At 34.7% G+C, this 16968-nt stretch overlaps 1 protein-coding gene across 4 annotated transcripts in view; it reads right to left on the bottom strand.

Moving 5' to 3' along the window:
• Nucleotides 1–16968, bottom strand: part of LOC100386657 (uncharacterized) — a 118253-nt gene that overhangs the window by 52700 nt on the left and 48585 nt on the right. The gene's annotated exons all lie outside the window — the stretch shown is intronic.

Raw genomic sequence — 16968 nt, 5'->3', positions numbered from 1 at the left:
CTAAAATGTGAAAGAAAAACATATTTCAAATATCTCAAAATAAAACTTTACATCGTTATTTATTGTATGTTCAAAATCATCACTAACAATGTTTTTATCTTATAAAATTCTTGAATAATTCGATTACATACATTTTTAAAGTCTTTATTTTATAAAGTTCTTTTATTCAATAATTCTATTACATAAATTAAAACAGCCTCAACATTATTTTATACACCATATATGTAGTGCATATATTCTAAGAATATTTGTGTGTATACACAATTTAAATACTGAAAAATAATCTGACTCTCACATCACAGCATTAATTTTCTCAGCCTCTCTTTCACATTTAAGAACTTTGTGATTACCTTAGGTTCACACTCAATTCAGGTAAGATCAGGTGCATTCTGGGTAGTATAGTGGTAGACACCAAATTCATAATTCAATTAATCTCCTTATTTTAGAGTCAACTGATTATCACCCTTGATTTTATCTGCAGCCTCTTTTCTCTTTGTTATATACCAAAATATATTCCTAGAACTAAGGGGTTTAAACAAGGGCACTTTTGTGGGGCATTATTTCATTTATCACAACGCATAAAACTGTATTTTATTAAAACCCTGGCTCTGTCCAACTTTTGTTTTCCTCACAGAGAACCCTGATGTAAACTTTATCTTAGAAGGAAATTGAGGCTGGGCACAGTGGCTCAGGCCTGTAAGCTTAGCACTCTGGAAGGCTGAGGTGGGCAGATTACTTGAGGTTAGAAGTTCAAGAACAGCCTGGCCAACATGGTGAAACCCTGTTTCTACTAAAAATACAAAAGTTAGCTAGGTGTGGTGGCACATGCCTGTAGTCCTAGCTACTCGGGAGGCTGAGGCAGGAGAATTATTTGAACCTGAAAGGCAAAAGTTGCAGTGAGCTGAGATCATGCCACTGCACTCTAGCCTCCATGACAGAGTTAGAACCTGTCTCAAGAGAAAAAGACAGAAGAAAGCAGAAGAGGAAGAGGAATAGAAAAAAGAAGAAGAAAAAAGAAAAGGAGGAAGAAGAAGGAAGAGGAGGAAAGGAGGAGGAGAAGAAAAGGAAGAGGAGGAAGAAGAAGAGGGGAAGGGGGACGGGGAGGAGGGTGCAAGAGGAGGAGGAAGAAGATTGCTAAAATACAGCTCTCAATATTAAGAGGACCTATACTATCATTCTCTGCCTTTTAACATCAAAATATTTGCATTAAAGTGATTACATGATAATCTTTGTTGAGACTTCAGTTATTACCGAGTTATCCTTTCACGCCTTGGAAAAATACTAAGGTCTTTAATACTGAAGATAATTTGCTATATCTTAAAGAGAGTATCTGTGTATCTGAACACTTTATAAATTTGTGGGATACTTTTGCAATTACTTTCTCTTGTTTCTGTCCCCGGATATAGGCACTATTTATTGAATTCAATTAAGTTAATCCAGGGCTCAGAATAATTTAGTTTTGTAATACACACTCATACACAAATTATCAAATAAATTACTCAGACCTTAAGATAAAAATGTTAAACGATGATTTTTAAGGCCACTTACAGTTATACCAACTTATAAACATGTCAGACAATGAAGATAATTTGACATTTTTAGATTATACTCAGAAATTCACATCTGAGTTAAACTGCTCTAATACCAACTGATGTAGATGCGTTTACAAAACAGAAATTGTGTATTTGATATAATTGTTATTTTTATCTCCCAATGCATAATCTAGTGCAGGTACACATTTATCTCAGTGTCAAAAACCAAACAGCAGCAGACAGTTGCCACCAACATATACTGGTGCCTTCACCATATGTGGGTTTTGCTTTCATGTTAGATCCAGAACCTCCAGGGTTACATCAGATTAAAGGCATAATAATCTTTCCACTTAAAAGTAAAACAGTTTAGTACAAGCAAAACAATATTTGTACTTGAACTATTATTGATATACTAATATATATTTAGTAACTATATAACAATCAGTTTACAAATATACTGCATATATTATAAGCATGTCTCAGAGACAAATAAAATTAGAAAAAAAGACATAAATAAGAATTCTAATTTTTTTTTCTTGCCCAATGTCGTATTCAGGTCAGATATTTTAATACATGCTGCACATCTGTTAAATAACAACCTAATGCAAAAGAGTTTATCTCTTATTTTTTTTTTCTAATGAGGATTTTGAGGACATTTGTAATGAGTCTAGAGAAAAGAAAAGAAGTTCTCACAGACAAGGGTTAAAAAAGTTGAGTATTAAGACATTCAGTTCAATCTGAATTTTAAGTAAATAATAGATATTTTGTGTAAATATCTTCAAAGAATTGCTTACATATACTACACAGAAATATGCAAATACTGCATAGCTATATAAAAATGTTTTTTGTTATTCTAATTTTAAGGTTAACTGTGTTTTCTGTACTTTTATTTGGCAAATCTGCCACATCTACCATAAAACTTGAAATAACATGTTAAAGACAAAATAGAAAAAAAAATGATAGAGGCGACATGGATTGCTCAAAGTGTAAAAGAAAATTGCATCTTAAATGACATATTAAATACATACATTAAGATGTACATGTGAGCTTTCACTATGAGACGTGGCAACCAGGTATTCTTGTGCTGATAATAAAGACCCTGAGCAATCTCAGAGACAGCAATACAGGTCAAGTATATTCTCATTATACTTGATTTATCTTCTAAATAGCACAAGTTTCAACACACAGAATGGTGGGGAAGATAACATTAAATGGACCAAGAATAAAAGACTGATTACAAACTTTGCAGGTTCAGATCATATGTCTAAAAAAGACAGTGTTTTAGAAGACATTAGCCATATGACCAAAGTGTTATTATGCATAAAATACTGTATTTTGGGCCGGGTGAAGTGACTTATTCCTGTAATCCCAGGACTTCAAGAGGCTGAAATAAGAGGATAGCTTAAAGCCAGGAGTTCAAGACTAGCCTGATCAAAATAGTGAGTTCCTATTTCTACTTATTTTTTTATTTAAATTAACTGGGTGTGGTGGTACATGCCTATATTCATAGCTCCTAAAGAGAATAAAGCAGGTGTATCATTTAAGCTTATTAAACTGTGGCTGTAGTTAGCACTAATGACACCACTGCATTCCTGAGTGACAGAGTGAGAGACCCTTCTGTGAAAAAAATAAAAAAAAAAGATACTCTATCTTGGAGAAAATAAAGTTAAACAAAGTCTATTTCCTCATTTTTATAATAATGTCTAATTGGTAGAGATACTTAAAATTAATAACATAACTTTTCTACAGATGTTTACATTGTACCTGATTTATATTAAAATTACATGCAACCTAAATAATAAAATAATGCACACGTTTTATTATTATATTGATAACTTCATGGTCATTATCAATTTTATCATATGCTATGAATGAAATTCCAAGACCTATGATGGCTTACTGACAACATACAGTGGTTATGAGACTCACAGGTGAGAAATGAGGGGGGTGGTTGATTTAGTGGCAATGGCTGAAAACCTTGAAAATAGAGATCGCCATTGTAGGAAAAAATAACTTTCAACCTGGATTATTACATAAAAACAAAGTGTGAAATGCAGAAATGCCAAAAAAATCAATTATAATAGGTATGAAATAATAACTGAATAAACATATATATTTTGACAACAGTTAGAATGTTTGTTAACATTTTTATGATCTCGAGACACTTAATTCTCAGGTCCTGGAGCAAAAAATATATAGACTGAAAGTGTCACTGAAGAAACAGCAGACAGAAAACACTTGAGGGGTTTGGTTACAAGCCATGGGCTACAAATTTGGGGTTAGTTCTAAAATTTTGCCAAGCAATGTCTGTGTGTATGTCTTAATCTCTAGAATGAAGAGTATAATTGAGCAAAATAAAAATATAACACTTATTTTTTAAAGCTTGTGAGTTTTTGCACTATCATGTCTCTGTGCATCACTCTAACATGAACACAAGCTGTGTCCTCTGTATCTCAGGTACATCTATCAGGATCAGTTTAGGTCGGTTCCTCCCTTCTGACTTTACTTCTGAATGCATGACATGAAGAACTTCTTATCATAAATAATTTTAAGATGAACTAAAATATTCTAACGTTCAAGGACATAGAGGTTTACTATTGGTTATGCCTTTGACATTTTCATGGCATTGTGGGCCACTGACAATCTCTATCATTATTTGGGGTTTTTAACCTACCCTAATTTCATCCTATCTTTCATTTTTAAAGAAACAGAGACACAAAGAACACTGTTTCTACTAAATGTAGAAATAGGTAACTTACTACTTTCAACAGCTAACTTGACATTTACTGGTTATATTTGTGAATATATGTTTTAAATAGATTACAAACTTGGCTGGGCCTAGTAGCTAACTCCTGTAACCCCAGCACTTTTGGAGGCCGAAGCAAGCAGATCAGTTGATGTCAGGACTTCCAGATGAGCCTGGTCTACATGGTGAAACCCTGTCTCTACTATAATTACAAAAGCATTAGCTGAGCATGGAGTTGGAGGTTGTAGTGGGCCAACACCATGTCACTGCACTCCAGCCTGGGACACAAAGTGAGACAGATTTTGTCCGCCCCCCAAAAAAATAAAAAAATAAAATTATAAACTTAAACATTCAGAACTGATAGGATATGAAACGAGAAAACCCTTTTTGAAAAGGAAATACCATATCCTTAATATTTTTGTAAATCATTGCTCTTATCAGTAAACAATCTCACCTAAACAAATATGAAACCAATTTTATAAGTTCAGTTTGTTTATAAAACACAGCAATAAAATTGTATTTAGACAGTATTTAAAATTGTGATGAGTATTTAATGCAGTATTTAAAATTATGATGAGTACCCATTCAGGTAAGATTTTATTAACTCTGCAAAGATTTAATAAATACCAAACATTTTTATATAGTTATGTGGTAATCAGAAAAAGCTGATCTATTAAAAAATTTAATAAAACAGTGAAACAAAAGAATCTTTATGGTTTCTGATAACTTATAAAATATTGCAAACATCGATTAACACAATTTTAAGCAATTCTAAAATATTATACTCATTCTCCAAACTAAAAAGAACAAAGAACACTAAAGAATGTCTCAATTGGCTTATATTTGTTTTAAAATACAAAATTTTACATAAATAAGGTGTAATGTAGCCAATTCATTAAATCTCAACTCAAATAAAACACCATGAAAATATAAAGGTCTTTCCACAAATCTATAAATTTACTTCCTCATGAGTACATTTGCATTTTACCTTGAAAAATGTTCTGCTGTTAGCTGTGATTCAGTAATAATTAGACTGTGCTTATGAGAAGCAATTCTCCTAACATCTCACTGAGAAAATGCTTCATCATGCCATCACCCCCTTGAGTCTTAGGCTCTTACTGTTTATGCAGATAAATAATAGACAGTCACCCAGATGAGTCTCTGAGTGGAATCTTTGTATGTAGGTTGATGCCCACAATATGTTATAAGGAAGTGATACCGAGAGCTCATCTCCCTTTATTTAGGCCAATAATTGTCATGTCACCTGCAAAAGTAGGATAGCCTAGAGATTAAGATTATTAGAAAGAAGCCATTAAGGAGAAAACTAAACGAAGGCTTAACTCCTGATAAACAGCAGGTGAGAAACAGATGGGCTTTAAACTTTGTCATATATAATCACATTTTCATGGTAACTTTGCCCACGCTGGTTGTCTGGTCTAAGTTGTGTCAACAAAACAGAAGTCAAACAATATTTTTACTTATAAATAAACAGAACATAATATTGGGTTTCTTGATGTAAACCCCCGGTTCCAGAATGTCCTATGATATTCATGCATGTTCCTCAATAGTCTTATAATTTCTCAATGGTGTCAGAGTAAGAGCTAGACTATAAGCTTCTCTGTTGTGATAAGGAAAATGTCCCCTTTTTTGCATCTACTTAGAAGTGCTTTTCAACACACACACACACATACAGAGCCCTGAACCAAGGCAGGGAAAGAAAAATGTAAGTTTTCACTTGTAACATATTAGGCATGGTACATTTATTAAAGACAGAAGGAACACCTCCACTGCGAGAAGCATTGATGTTTAGGGTGTGCACTTTCTTTCTTCATAGCTCTTACTTTGATGTAAATTTCCAGGCACCTGTGTTTGTGTGCTCTGTCACCTTTCAGCATCATCTACTACTTTCAGCCATAGGGGTGTTTAATTGTACAAACTAAGCATCAGAACACTCACTTTTTGGCAATTGTCAAGCTATTTGCTTTGTAACATTTATCAGCTACACCTGTAATATAACTAACTTTAACTGTAACCTTAACCCACATTGTGGCAGCAACATTTAGAACTGGATGCTAAAATGGTAGCTTTTCTTTTCATAAACCAATGGATCTTGACAGAGGGCATCAGCTTAGCCTGTTTAGATTCAGCAAGGTGTGTTCTCATGTGTCATATCTCATCTGCTAATAAACAAATCTTTCAATTGGCCTCAGTCAGAACTATCTTTACTTATACACTTTCAATGACTGCAAATACAATGCTAGCTCTATCAAACCCACTTTAATCTATGATCAGTTTCCATCCCTACTATCTCATTGCTCAACTTAGGTAGTTTCTCAGGTCTTGATTTGCTGATGTGAAACTTCATTTCTTCCATTTAAACATTTTTGAACCAGTGCTAAGATATAAAACCCATCAGCAAAGAATTCTATTCACAAAAGTTATTTAAGTAATAAAGATATTTCAGATGTATTTTTTAAAAATGAAGATAACCTGTTGCTAATTTATCTATCTTCCAGGTTTGTAGATGGCCACCTTCCACTGTTGTCTCACAGGAAAGAGACAGAGACAGAAAAAGAGAGTGTATTTTCTTCCTCTTGTTAAAAGACCACAGTTCCATGTTAGTATCATCCAACACTTTTGAACTTACTGAACCTTAATTCCTTTCTAAAAACCTTATCTCCAGATACAATCATATTGGCAGTTAGGTTTTACCATGATAATTTTGAGGGCGACCCATTCAGTTCATAGGAGAAAAAAAGCCATATAAAGGCTACATTTTTATATCTAACTGAATTTTAGTAAAAATACTGAGCAGTTACAAATAAGTTAAGATGTATATATTATAAGCCCTGGAGAGAACACTGAGATAATGAAAAAGAGACGTTTATTCCATACACAACAAAGAATATTTACAAAAATAGCTTTGAAAATCTCATTAAACAAATATAAACAATCATGAGAAACAAAAACACAAAGGATTAAAAATAATGATTTCCGATTTACCATATTGTAATATCAAAATGTACAGTTTTCAAACCAGCAAAACACAACGCAGGCAAAAACTATCACTAATTAACAAGATAACAAATTAACAGAAACATTCCTAGAGGTATTCTAGGAATGGGTATGGAAAGACAAAAAAGTCCTTAGGCTGGGTGACATGACTCACGCCTGTAATCTTAACACTTTGGGAAGCCGAGGCAGGTGGATCATCTGAGGTTGGCAGTTTGAGACCAGCCTGACCAAAATGAACCCTGTCTTTACTAAAAATACAAAATTAGTCAGGCGTGGTGTTGCATGCCTGCAATCCTAGTTACTCAGGAGACTGAGGCAGGAGAATCGCTTGAACCTGAGAAGCAGAAGTTGGGGTGAGCCAAGATCACACCATTGTACTACAGCCTAGGAAACAAGAGTGACATTCTGTCTTAAAAAAAGAAAGTCTTGAGGTCAACTGACTTAAATATGCTGACAGAGTAAACCATAAAAAAGACAAAAAAAAAAAAAAAGGAAAACAATGTCTTATCAAATAGAAAGTATCAATAGAGGCAATTATAAAATAAATAAAAAATCTAAAGTCAAACATAAAAATCACTGAAAGAAAAAAATTTACCAGAAAGGTTCTACAGCAGATAAGAGTAGAAAGAAAGAAAAAAAAAAGTATTAGCAAGGTTTAAGTCTATTCAATTTTAATTATTTAGCCTGAGTAGGAGAGATGAAAGAGAATTACAAAAATTAGAAACACCTAAGACACTAATGAGAAATAACTAAATTGCCATCACAAGCATCATGGACACTCTAGAAAGAAGAGGGAGAGAAAAGGGTCAGAAAAAATATTTGAAGGAATAATGGCTGAAAAATTTCTAAACATTTGGCTAAAAGAAAAAGCCAACAAAGAAGTCTATTTTCAGCAAAATGTTTTTCAAAAACAAATGAGACACCAAAATATTTCTATTTTTAAAAAATTTATACAGAGTTTATCACTAATAGATCTGCTCTGCAATACATGATAAAGGCTATCTTTTTGGCTGAATTAAAAGGACACACTAGAAAATAACCTAAGGCCATATTAACTGAACAAATAAAAGGAAAAGGAAATATATGAAAAAACATAAGTGCCACTAATTTCTATCCCATAACTTATTCCATCTTTAAAAATTTTTATTTTCTTTTTCGAGATGGAGACTTGCTCAGTCTGGAGCAAGACAGGCTGGAGTGCAGTGGCATGATCTCAGCTCATTGCAAGGAAAAATACATGGAAAAACGTAAGTGCCACTATTAAAATATTTCTATCCCATAACTTATTTCATTGTTAAAGATTATTTTCTTTTCTTTTTCGAGATGGAGCCTTTCTCTGTCTGGAGCAAGACAGGCTGGAGTGCAGTGGTGTGATCTCAGCTCACTGCAACCTCTGACTGCTAGCTTCAATTGATTCTTCTGCCTCAGCCTCCCAAGTAGCTAAGACTACAAGTGCATGCCACCACACCCAGCTAATTTTTTGTATTTTTGGTAAAGACAAGGTTTCACCACGTTAGCCAGGATGGTCTCGATCTCCTGATCTCATGATCCACCTGCCTCAGCCTCCCAAAGTGCTGGTCACCACACCCGGCTTAAAATTTTTTTTATACATGATTCGAAAGATTAATGCATAAAAGTAATTACAAATCTGTTAATTTCATGCAGTGCATAATTATATAAGCTGAAAACATATAGTTGGAGAAACAAATCTATATGGAATCAACTGTTTTAATAAAACCAACTTTCAAGTGGTATTAATTTATTACACATGGTCATACATTCATGAGATTTCTTACAATCATTACTTACTAGAACAACAAAGTCAAAAAGGAATTTAGAAGGAAATAAAAACTGTAGACTAGAAAAATATCAATAGAATAAAAATGTAATAAATAGACTAAATTTGAAAAAGATATACAACAGAAAAATAAGCAGCAAAATGTAGATTTCTATTTTTGGAAATACTTTAAATAGAGATAAATTAAACTGGATGATTACAGTACCAACATTGACAGAGTGGTTTAAAAAACATAAATATAATCCACCTTTATGTTATCTATAAGAGACTCTCATTAGTTTTCTCTTTAGTTTGTAAGTAAAAGAATGACTAAGGATACTTTATATAAATAGTAACCAAAAGAGCTGGGGTGACTATACTTCAGCAAAATAAACTTAAGACAAAAGTGTGACAAAGGAGGGCACTGTATATTGAAGAAACATAAACCAATCCATAAGATATAACTGTAAATATATATGCCTAACAAAAATCCCAATATATGAAACGAAAAGACAGTTAATGACAGAAGTAGAAAGTTATACAATCAGATTTGTTGACCTAAATATACTACCTAGACCTGGCAGCCATATACAAGAACCCTACTTCACATTTCTAGAAAAAGAAATTAATTTGGTTTTCAGATTCTGTTAACTGGTTTCCAGAAATTAATTTAGCAATCTTAGTCTATGAAATGCCTATTTTTAAAAAGATTTCTGCATATTACACTCAATTCAATGTTTCTAATATATTTATCATTAAAAAGCCATGAAAGTATGACTTTAAACTATTTCCACTTTCATCAATAGACAATCATTAATCTATTGCCTGTCTCTATTGATTTGCATTTTATGGTTTTTTTTTTTTTTTTTTTTTGAGACAGAGGTTTGCTCTTCTTGCCCAGGCTGGAGTGCAATGGCTCCATCTTGGCTCATTGCAACCTCTGCCTCCTGGGATTAAGCAATTCTCCTGCCTCAGCCTCCTGAGACCTAAGATCACAGGCATGTGCCACTACACCCAGCTAACTTTTTGTATTTTTAGTAGAGACAGGGTTTCTCCATGTTGGGCAGACTTGTCTTGTACTCCTGACCTCAGGTGATCCACTCACCTCAGCTTCTCAAAGTGCTGATATTACAGGCTGAGCCACCACACCCAGTCAATGGATATTCTTTTAAAACTGCATTATTGGCTGGGATAAGTTGTTCACCCTTGTAATCCCAGCACTTTGGGAGGTCAAGGTGCATGGATCACCTTTAAGTCAGGAGTTTGAGACAAGCATGGCCAATCTGGTGAAACCCCATCTCTAACAAAACTACAAAAATTAGTATAGCATGGTGGTGGGTGCCTGTAATCCCAGCTACTCGGGAGGCTGAGATAAAAGAATCACTTGAACTTGGGAGGTGGAAGTTGCGGTGAGCCAAGATCATGCCACTACACTCCAGCCTGGGCAACAAAAGCAAAACTCTGTCTAAAATCAACAACAAACCTGCATTCTTGTGGAATAATTAACATTTTGTATCTATGCAATGGTACAGTCTGTCATGTTTCAATCTTGTTTCTTTCACTTACCATAATGTATTCGAGATAGATTATTCTTTTTCTTATATATTAGAAAATGTATTTAGGAGTGAAAAAAAAGAAATCTACATTGCGTCATACTTTTGCCTTTTTTCTTTATAAATGGTAAGTCAACTATTAGCAAAAATACTTATTAAACAATAATACAGTTGGCTGCACATGACTGTTATCCAAGCACTTTGGAAAGCTGAGGTGGGTGGATTACTTGAGGCCAAGAGTTTGAGATCAGCCTGGCCAACATAGTGCAATGCCGTTTCTACTAAAAATATAAAAACTAGCTGGCATGGTAGTGTGCGCCTATAATTCCAGCTTCTCAGTAGGCCAACACACGAAAATCTACCTAACCCAGATGGCAGAGATTGCAATCATCTAGATCATACTAATGAACTCCAGCCTGGGTGAAAATGCGAAACTGTCTCAAAAAAAAAAAAAAAAAGAAAAGAAAAACAAAAAGATATAGTTAAAAGAAATAACATCTAGGATTTGGCAACACAATAGAATAACTAGTTAACAATAATTCATTGTATATTTCAAAATAGCTAAAAGAGATTTAGTATGTTCCCAACACAAAGCAGTTGTAAATGTTCTGAAACCCAGCCTTAAAATATTTTTAAAATAAATGTTTCAGCTGATGAACATCCCAGTTACTAAGCTTTATTACACATTGTATGCTTGTATCAAAATATTACATGTACCCTGCATATAAGTACAATTTTTATGTATCCATAAAATTAAAAATAAACAAAAAAAATTACTATTAAATGAGATAAACTTAATTTCTGAAAAGATCAAAAACTTTGAAAAGCATGTCAAAAGTTAGTTAATGTTAAATCAATTGTAAGACTGAACTTTAGATACTCTAGCAAAAATGTGGTTAGAGTCCACTTTTGCTTTGTATAATTCTTCATTTTAATTCCTGTTTCAGGGCACAGAAAAATAACACCTGCTTTTCAGGAGAATCAGTTTCAATGTTGTATGCTAACACGTTATCTTCTCTTTCTGGGTCTCACTTTCATCTTTGGTCATCATCAAGGAGTATGATTAGCTAATGGCTGCCTGATCTAAGAGATTATGCAGTGCCCTTGATCGCTTGCGCTCTAGTTAAAGATGTGAGTTTGTCATCCCCGAAAGCCAACACCAGACCCATCCAGAATGACCATAATGCTGCAGTTTTTAAAAGCCAAGCCTCAAGATTTTTATCCACAAATATTCACAATTGTTTTCCAGTACATGGTAGCCTCATGGGAGGTACAGGTAGCCTCTTAGGAAAACAGATCACCCTGGTCACTGACAATAAGCCAGATTTAATCAGCACTGATATGGGGACCCCCACACCTTGAAAAGTCAAACAGCTTGGGGAAGGTGGCCATCTAATTCTAATTCTTCTGATTCTAGGCACAGCTGACCATAGCCACCACAGCCCCAGGAGAAGACTTCTGGGAGTTTAGGATTCATACGTGTTTACTAACCATGTGTGTTTAGCTCAACAAGACACATCTACACAACCACATTAGGTATTTGCAAAAACAGGCCCATCTTTCTTTTTCATAGAGATGGCAACTTGCCTAGGTAGCAGTTCACAGACTATCCACCATCCCTGGAAGATGAACTTCTCTTTATGAATTATAATCTAGCTGACAATATCCAGAGCTCTCAAAACATATAGCTATCTTCTTTGCAGTCCATTTCCATGCTAAATTTAATCCCCCTGGCCTGCAATGTTGATGGCTGGCTGGTTTTATCCACCATTTGTGCAGGGTTAGAAGCAGCATCTGTATGATGCTTGATGCCCAGGTGCCACACCTTGTTCTCTACACATGGCAACATGAATCCAATTTTAATCAACACCAGCGTGTTGTTCACCCACATGCTGCTTATACAATAACCCAATGACTATGGTTCTCTATAAATTTGTGGGCTTCAAGTTTTTTAATGTTATCATGTTTCAGCTATTTTTGTTTTCACCTCAGCTACATACCTTCCCTTCCATGGTGATGAGTGAGCAGAGAGAAGCATATGAACCAAACCAGTCTGAACCCAGATCCCCAACAGGCATCCACTAAGATCATGTAGGATCCTACAAAATCTGATGGAGATTGTAACGTCTTCTTTAAGTGCATCTTTTTGACCAATTAAGTTTTAGTTGGTTGCCCTCCAAATCAAAAGCTGTTATTTGTGCTTAGACCCTTCAAGTTTGTTGTGCTCCATGGTGTGCTCAGTCCCATGATGACCAGAAAAGTGCCTATAGCCTACCTGGCTACCTGGTCTTATGCAAAGGCTGCCTCAAGCTTTAGATCTTTCTTCTACAGCTCCAGGCATTCTTCCTCATGCAGCATCTGTTGCCACAGCTGCTGCCCTTGGGCTTTGTTTGCATGGTCCCCAAGCTTCTTGGTTTCCAGGCTGGCGATGCTATTGCCAAAGCTCAGCTCTCAGGGGATTCCATGAGCTCCAGCAACATTGGCCTGGAATCCAAGCAGAACGACCGAGCATGCAGAGATGCCCACCACACCTTCAATGAAGTGAGATGGCCTTGGGTTTATACTCTGTGCCTCTGCTGGTCATGCCACAATGACAGCCTCTGTGGGGTCCCAGACACTGACCCTTGGTTGCCTTCTTCACTGTGGCAGCTGATATTGTAGCAGCATCTGCTCCTACTGAGCTGAATGTGTTGTGCATTTTAAATTTTTGATTGCTGAATAGTATTCTATTGTATACGTATATTTTTCTTATTAGCTGTTTGTGTTGTTTTCACTTTGGGTTACTATAAATACTGTTGTTATGAGCATTGACATGAGTCTGTGTTTACATGGGTTCTCAATTTTTTGAGTAGAACTGCTGGATCATAATTCTATATATGACAGTCTGAAAAGCTACCAAATTGTTTTTCAAAGTGGGTACTTTAGTTCACATTTTTATGGGCAATGTACAGGGGGTCTGTATTCTGCCCCTGCTTGCTATCACTTACTGTTGTCTATTGTTTGATAACAGCCATTCTAGTGGGTGTGAAGTTCTATGGCACTGTAATGCTAAGAATAACCATGACTAACAATACTGTCCATATTTTAATTTTACATCTTCCTTGAAGATACTCAGTTTGCCTTTTCAATAGCTTGTCTTTTGTTAATGAACAGTAAGAGAAGTTTGTGTCTAGACGGAAGCCCATTATCAATCAGATGCATCATGTGTATATATTTTATTGCTTTGGGTGGCTTCTCTTTTTATTTGAACAGATAAATAAGCAAAGGGATAACAGCCAGTCTCTACAGAAAAAGCTCTGAATACAAAAGTCCCAAACTGCCAAGTCTTAAGTTATAGCTGTCCGAACTGTTGCCCCAGCTTCCAAATTAGAATTAAACTGAGAAACCAAGCATACAGACTTACCAAAAAAATAGAATATTCAGCTTCTGGTGAGCCTTTCTACATCTTCCCCATGTCAACAGCCTAAAATAGGGACACATCTAAAATCTTACATCTTTTTTTTTTTACTATAAAACTCATTCTTTTTCTGATTTTTGAGTAGCCACCAAACAGATGTGATGGTGCTAATTCCCCTGCTAGAGCAAAGTTGGAATACATAGTCATTTATTGTCTCCATTTTGTTGGTCTTCATTTTTTTTCACTGCTATTTTCAGTCTCACTGAAATTTCTGCTGCGCTATTATCTCCTTGAATTACATTGATGATGGTATGAAAGTCATGAAAGAGGCAAGTGCTGTTAATGGTCTCACCTCTGCCCATTCTGTGAATACAGAAAGGCAGTTTGCATAGTAAATTACTAAGGAAATGTTTCAGTTTTGAAGGTGCTATGATTTCTGGAACTTTTCTAAAGAAAATAACTAAGGAGTTGCCAGAGTTACGTGATTAAGAATAAAAATCGTGTGCACCCCTGCAATCCCAGCACTTTGGGATGCCAAGGCAGGCAATCATGAGGTCAGGAGTTCAAGACCAGCCTGGCCAACATAGTTAAACCCTGTCTCTAATAAAATACAAAAATTAGCTGGCCTCGTGGTGCGTGCCTGTAGTCCCAGGTACTTGAAAAACAGGCAGGAGAAATCACTTGAACCCAGGAGGCAGAGGTTGTGCTGAGCCGGCACTGCACCACTGCACTCCAGCCTGGGCTACAGAGCAAAACTCCATCTAAAAAATACATACATACAGACATACTTTTTAAAAAGAATAAAAATGTGAACTGTAAACTGCAATTATTAAAATAAAAAAGATAATAATACAAAAATGAGAAAATCCTCAAGATTTCAACATCAACCTGGAAAAATCTTTTTTTATTTTAAATTTACAGGTTATTCTTTTGTTTAACATTTAACATACACACTAAAAAATTAAAGATTTTGCCAGTTTATAAAAAAACAGTATTTTACTAATTACAAATTCCAAGTATCTCACAAAAACCTACAAGTACTGTGTGAAATGACACAGGCTGAGGAGAAAAATAAGAAAGTTGTAGTCATAATACAGGCAAATAAGGCAAAGGGCTTTTATGCATAAGTAGCTGAAGATTAACATAAAAATATAGAAAAGCAATACTTATGAAAATAAAAGAAACAGTACTTTCTTCTAAATGTAGAGAGTCACTTGTGCTGCACGAGTACAGTTATCCTCTCTTCATAGGCAGAATCAATGCCATTTCTTCACTGTTGATATTTTCGATTATTCACCCGAGGCCACAGGCTAATTTCAATAAGAATATTTATAACTAAATATATAGCTTCTATTAGACAGCTAGCATTGTTCTACGTTCGTTTACTTCACACGTATGCCAAATAGACCTCATGAGCCTCCAACTGTTCACTTAAATAAGTTGGCCCAATAAATTCAATGAACTCAACTATGACAATTCTAAAAAGTAAAATGATTTATATCTAAACAAAAATTGGATTAAATAGCATTATCTAATTTAAAAAATAAAATGTACTCACTCAATAGAATGCAATACACTCACTGTGAAATTACATCTTAAAATTATGTTGTGAACACCATTAAATTTTCTAAGTCACTTTTATAATCCCTGAAGGGATTCTATTGAAAATTCTTTCTGAAATTTGACAAAAAGAAAATTATATAGTTCTAGAGTAACAGGCAAACAAACTAAAAAAACAGAAGATTTGCATAAGAAGACTCTAAGCCAGGAGTAACAATATTTGAGATAAATAAATTCAGTATAAAGCAGAGAAAAGTGATTTGCTTTCAAAATCTTTGAAGTTTCTGGTTTGCTGGTAACTTATCAATCCTTGTAAAATTGTTTTATTCTGCTATTTTTTTCTTCTCCAGGTAGGTACACAGCCATTCACAAACACGATTGCTTTCTCCATTAATCTGTTATACCCTAAAGTTTATTCTAGAGTAATATGTCTGTATATTTAAATCCACATAAATCAAAACTAAAAGTTTGTATGTGTTTTGCACACCACAGAAGTCCCATGTTTAACAGAATAACATTTTGTAAATTGTCATTCAGAATTCAGAAATACATAGCTCCATTATAATCATATAATCCTTATTATCCCTAACATAATAACCTATAGTTACTAAAAGAAAAAGTGTAAGCTGTAGAAACAATATTCTCAAAGCTATTTGAAGACCACTGACAAAAAGAATCACTAGAGAGGTTATTCCACTATGTCAATAGTATATTGTTATGCTGTTATTGTATATTGTTATGCTGTTACCTTACCCAACCTTGGGCAAGATGGAATATTAACATCAGTGGCAAGATACACATTCAATGTAAAACAGGCTTACCATATTAAAACAAATTAAGTTCACATACTGTCATTTAAAAGCATTTTTAAATCCACTGTATTTTAATTACCTTAACATGCAAATGGTAAAAGTTTACTTCTAAAATTCAAAATGTTTCTCTTATTATAATGCAGAAGTATATTATTCTGAACACTTACCACACTGCTATTCTTTCACTTATGACACTGTTGTAAAACATCCACTAAGGGCCTGCCAATTTAGAATTTTGTCATGCATCTTATATTTCAGTTTTCTTAATCTTCCACAGAAAAGTGTGGAAATGTGTCCATCTAATAAAGGAAAACTTCCCATAACACTGATGTAGCAACCAATGACCATGAAATTTTATATAAATACTAAGAAATGAAGACACAGCACCTCTCCACCCAGTAAAGCAGCAAGTGAATGAGTCACTGTGGAAATCCAAACTTCTCCTACACATCTCTGCAACCTTTGGGTCAGGAGACACTGCATAAACCAACTCTACCAAGGCCTTCAGTTTGACACACAGAGCTATGTGGAGTCTCAGCAGAGTAGAGGCCTAGGCCAGTGAAGAGACCTGTGGGC

The sequence above is a fragment of the Callithrix jacchus genome, chromosome 17 (assembly GCF_049354715.1).
Source record: "Callithrix jacchus isolate 240 chromosome 17, calJac240_pri, whole genome shotgun sequence".
In the NCBI taxonomy this organism is placed as follows: Eukaryota; Metazoa; Chordata; class Mammalia; order Primates; family Cebidae; genus Callithrix; species Callithrix jacchus.
This window is presented reverse-complemented; position numbering and strand designations above follow the sequence as displayed.